We start from the raw sequence: 6,049 nt of genomic DNA on the forward strand, positions 1-6,049 counted from the left end.
TTAACGTGTCAGACTGGTTATGCTATGTGAGGTTGGGCTCTAAACTACACATCATATGCTTTCATCAGAGATTGGTCCTCTACTTTGTCTCAGACAAAGAAGACTCTGGATTTGATTCCAAAACCAGTTAAGACTATGTGCGTGGTGTGGTTTATTTTGTAAAGATTTGTTTAACATCATTTTATTACATTTCCCATACAATGGGAATCTTCTTTTGTTGTTTTTTATGGCAATGTGGATGTTTCAGGTCATTTTTAGGACTGCCTTTATGGTTTGCATGTTCCACATTTTATCGTAAGTGTGTCATGTCTTGGTCTTGGGCTTGACACTTGGTTTTGGTCTCGACCTCCCAAAATCTAGGCCTCGTCTCGGTCTTGATACACTCTGGTCTTGGTCTCGGTTTAGGTGCTTATTGCAGCATAGACCAGCCAGAATAATGTTGTGTACCATGTTTTTTTCAGCTGTGAGTTATTAAAAATGCATCATATAACTCATAGCTGTAAAAGCTACTGTAACAATTTCTTACTTACATTTCAATCGTAATGTATCCGACTGCCTTTTTTTCCACACAACGTTGCCTTCAACTCAAATTGACATACTGCATATGTAAGTATTTATAGTATTTGCATGTCTCACTAGCAAAAACTACTTTGGTGCATTGTTTTCAACCACTATTTTGTCAAACACAAGAGGCTTCACAAAAGCTCCCGACAAAATAAAGTGAGAGGTTTCCACAATCAGGGGGATTCAGAACTATAAACAGGTACATTTTCTCTAATAAGCTTGCAGTCTTTCTTACCTATTCTCAAATTACTCCTTGATGGTTGCCAAATGAATTGTGCAGCCAACCACCACATAAATGCACGCCGTTAAGCACTCAAGAATTTTGTGATCCCCATTAGCATTCTTGCCGTGTACAAGCTAATTGGGTTTTCCATTAGAAAACGCTGGGTCTGGTGGTATAATGAGAAGAAATGGTGGCGGCACAAAGAGGCTTTTTTGCCGGAAATTACGCAATGCAGTGATTTTCCATGCGTTTTCACAAAGCCTAATTGTTATGAATATAAATTCAAAGACAGCAACAAAACCAGAGGAATGTGATTTAGGGGGCGCGGCCGCTGATGTCTGTGTTTCCAACTGTGATGCCATTAACGGCTTTTTAAAAAGGAGAACTTTCTCTCAACCTATTTGCTGCTATCTGAAGTTTGAAGTCTACAGTGACAGCAGGCTTGCTGTTTTGTGGCAATATTATGCTCTCTCTCTCTCTCTCTCTCTCTCTCTCTCTCTCATTGACTCTTCCTCTTAAACACACACACACACACACACACACAAACCTTGCCGGACGCATTGCCGGACCTGCACAGTGTGATGAAATGACAGCAAGCTCTGGGCTGTCTCTGTTCCTCGCTGATGTGAGAGAGTGTGTGTGTGTGTGTGTGTGTGTGAGCGCTCAGGCCTGGGCAGATGACACTTCATGGCCCAGTGAGACAGGCGTAGCTAGACAGGCGTCAGAAAACACTCAGTCCCCTTCAGCGTCCGCAAACACTTGACACACACAGGTGTACACGCACACACTTGACACACACAGGTGTACACGCACGCACACGCACACACACACACACACACACACACACACACATCCACACACTTGCATGCATGAATAGACACGTGCAAGCTCACACCTACACATTCATGCACACGAAGACAGGCAGATACCCAAAAATGGCCAACGTGTGCGATGAAGTCTTGTTAATCAGCAAAAATCTAGAAAAAATAATTTTGCTGGCCTATAATGTGCCAATGCATGTGTGTGTCTGTGTCTGTCATGCTGGCCACTTTACCTAAGAGGCCAACATATGCCCCTTTTTATCGCTCCTTCTCACTCTTTTTTCTCTCCCCTCTCCACTTTCCAAGCCCCCCCATGTGGTGTCCCGCATAATAAGCCTGAATCATTTTTGGGCTTGATCCCAGAGGTCACTGAGGCATGTGGAGTTGGGTGAAGGAGGTGTAAAGTGGAAGCATGGGGGCGGGAGGAGAGCAGAGGAAATGTGGGTACAGAGAAAAAGAGTGGAGGAAGGTGTCTGAATTCACATGTAGGAATCTACAGGAGAGCATAGCATTAAGATTAACATGAACATGACCCACAATGCAACTCGGTCACCAACTATTGGATCGGATATTTGGGTTGTGTGCTACTAGGGACTAATGGAGCCTCAAGTAGAGCTGATGTAAACTCCAATTCCTCCAATTTAAAAACATTTCAAACTGGTAGTCTTCGTCACTGACCAACTCGGACTCAAGTGACATCACTTGAGGCGATTCATCCGATTCTGAGCTGCTCCCTCTGGAGCAACGAAAATGCTTTAAACAACTTTTATTTTCCATGTGCAATAGTAGGCAATGGGTAAAATCAATGAGGGCACTAATGGGTTACTGCTCCAACACCAATTATAGATCTGTTGCGCCGCCAGGTTGTCTCGGAATGCGGATTATACCTGGTGTGTTACTGAAAGAACAGAATGGACAAGAGAGAGCGATAAATGCTCCCAATAAAAAAACTGGGTTTTGTCTGTGAAACGTCCGGTAGCTCTTTTCAGGCTGTTATAGAGTGATAATAGCTATGCGGCACAAATATTTGGACCTCCTTTTTTCCTTGAATGAGAGCCAAGACGCACCTGGAACGTAAAAAAAGTATTTTGGCTGAAGAAAGAAAAGTATGTGCGTTAAAAATGTAGATTTTATACACTAACATGAACAGGAAGGTTAAAGCCACTGTTATTCCAGATAGATGGCTGAAAGAAGACCAAGGAGGAGGCTTTCTTTAGATTGTTTAGTTGTTATTATTAATACTTGGCAATGTGAAATAAAAATAACTAAATTATTAATAATAATAGGCTTTTGGAGAAGAGTTTAACAGTTTTCTTTCATTTAGGATTTATTTCTGGTCCAAATACAATTTGACACAGTTAAGCAATTCATTCATATTTTCTTTTCATCATGCATGTTTATAGGGAGGCATGATATTGCACACAATTTGTCCTTGTCCCAGTTCAGAATCTTCTGGAAAATGATGACGGATGAAAGGGTTCATATCTTGGTATTGGACAAAGAGTGCGGTTTCAAGTCCCTTCTCAGTGCCGAAGACCAGAGACAGTGATGTCCCAGTCCTCAAGTACAGAGGGCGGGGGGCAACACGGGAGAAGCAAAGAAAAGAAACGAGGAAGGAAGGACTGAGGAGAGGAAGCAAGATTTTTGTAGAACCCGGAGAAGAGAAAGGTGACAGAGATGAAGCCTAATGAGGTTATAGATGGAGTGATGTGGGGGTGAGGAGGTGAGGAGGGGGAGATGAAAGAGATAGAAACAGAAGAGAGAGAGAGAGAGAGAGAGAGAGAAACACTTCTTCTGACCCCTATTTCTTTTTGTTCAAGACATCGATAGAAAGATGTAATGGCCATTAAAGGAAAGCCAGTAAAAGACATAAGCACACATTACAGTTGCTTTGTATGTATTTTAATGCCAAAATTGCACTGTAATAAATTCCCCTTGGAAGTCTATTAAGTGCAACGGATCTGAAATCACCTGAGAACCATAAAGACGCAGTGAAGGAGTGCAGTTCCCTCTAAGATGCTTCGTCCCCCGCCCCCCTCTGTTCCCCCTGGCCTCCCGTCTGCTTAACAGAGCACAGTGCTTATAGCGCTCCTCTTTGCGAAAGACGTCCCGTTTCGCCCATCTCAACAAGCACCTCGATTGGCTCGGCTCGCCCTGCAGCAGAGCGGCGGCAAACAGTTGGGCACCCTCTGCTCACTCCTTAATGTCCTCCTCGGCTCGGCTCCATCCCCCGTTCTTTTTTTATTTCACACTGGAGACGGGGCGAAGCGTCTCCTCAGCACTTCCACCGCTCCCTTCCTCAATCTCTCCGCGCTTAATTCCCCTTTAACTGTGTTCGCTGGAGTCGTTAACTGATTAAGCAGTTTAATTAGGCCGCGCAGTGGAGACACACTGAAGACCCAGCCAGGAGCTCCGGATGAAAGTGCAACGAGAAGACCAAAACTGATAAAAGGATTGATAAAACCTAAAACATTAGATTCCTATGATACTTTACAGCGTAGCATCGTCTTTATGTACCCATCTGGTACAACTATTACAGTAAGTGCTACAGATCAAGGATGAAAGAGAAGTGTTGGCGTATCTGTGGGTTCCTGAAAGGTCTGAAAACTTTAAATATCAGAATTCATGACTATTCGGACAGCTTTTCTAAAGACTATTGAATTTATGGGATTTTCTTATTCTCATTGCATGCCTTAAATACCGGATATTAGTGAGTCATTGCCTCTGGTTACCATGACTCCATTTTTTGTTTCCCAGACTGCACCGGGTGAACACATAGTTTAAAATGTGAAGGGGTGTACATCCAGAGACGTCGGCCCCTCTCACACCATCACGCGGGGGGTCCCGCCTCGGGGAGCGAACTGCTATTAGAGGTGAGATATCCTGTGTGGGCCCACAAGCCTGGCACTGGATTACACATCAGCCCCCCCCCGCTGAGAGGCGCAGCGGGCGAGGCAACACAAGCAACGCGGGCCTCCCTCCAGCCAAGCTGCGTGTGGCTCCTGTCCTGCCGCGCTGCCGGATCAAACACCTCTAATTGAAACAGTGCTTTGCATGCAGGAAAACATGCCACACACACGCACGCACAGCATGCACGCACGCACGCACGCACACACGCACACACACACACACACACACACACACACACACACACACACACACACACACACTGTTATTGTTGTTGTGCTGCAGCTATAAAGAAACAAGTTGAAATCTTCTTTAATAGTGCCCAACTTTAATGTGTTTTTATTGTTACTCAAATGTCACAATTCTTAACAATTATCTTCCTCAATCAGTAGTGTTTGAAAAGAAGAAAAAAAATGTACAGCTTGATGCTGCCATCATACTAACCCTCTAGATTGCCACATCAGAAGACTTCATTGACCCGGCGGCATTACATGCATTACTTGGGGCTGAGAAAAGGGCCGCTAGAATCTGGTCTAACCTCTGACCCTCTAAGTGGGAGCAAGTCTGGGTCAAGAGGATCTGCAGCAGGTCAGGGAACAAGACAAGAGCAAACACTCAGCTCTCTCATGAAAGCAGACGCCAGATGATGTGTTGGGATGTTTTTTATGGGCTAATTAAGGCAAGCGGTATTATGAAGACTTCACCCCACCTGTTGGACACTGTAAGGCACAACAAACAAAAGCAGTCATGGTAATCAGAATATGTCATCTTGCGCTTAAACACAGCATTCAGGTCATTCAGTAAACTGTAATAAACAATTCGGCCTTTGTGAAAAAGGTTGACCATGGGAAGTGAAGCTGGGAACGTGGAACACAACATGGTTATTTACTGCCCATGAGGATGAAGAAATTAAGAATACTTGCCCATGCATCCATAATGAAAGACCAATGTATGAAATCCAATTTCAAGTAACTCAATGGAAACCCATCAGAGCCATTATTAAACTTATGCGCATACAACAGTTCATATGATATCTTACGAACAACTTGCTGCTCATATTTTCTCACGCTTTCCTACAGCAACACAACTACTTAGTTAGGTTTCAGGAAAATATCATGATTTGGGTTTCAATTAGGTGACAATGAAAATCAACAGCGGTGTCTCGTTTCATATCCAGATAACAGGAGATAACAGGAGTTATCTGGGTATGAAAAATCATGCACAGGAAACCTTGCTCACTGAATGTGTTTTATTAACCACTTTATGCGCCGCGACAAAACAAACTTGGATTAACTACGTGGGTGCAACAAAAAGCCATGCGCTGATCTCAAAAAGGGCTAAAGAAGGAGTGACATTAGCGAGAAGCTATCATTTATCTGCATTGAGCACAATCACCGCCGTCTAGCTCTTGGTACATCCTTTGTTTCACTATCGTCTCCGATTCCAAGCTGCCACAATCTGTCTATGAATTCTGCCCTTTTCTTTATATTTTCTCTACAAAGTGATTTATGCTGGGAGGCGAATGATCGAAGAG

Source organism: Cyclopterus lumpus, chromosome 3 (assembly GCF_009769545.1).
Source record: "Cyclopterus lumpus isolate fCycLum1 chromosome 3, fCycLum1.pri, whole genome shotgun sequence".
NCBI classification, from domain to species: domain Eukaryota; kingdom Metazoa; phylum Chordata; class Actinopteri; order Perciformes; family Cyclopteridae; genus Cyclopterus; species Cyclopterus lumpus.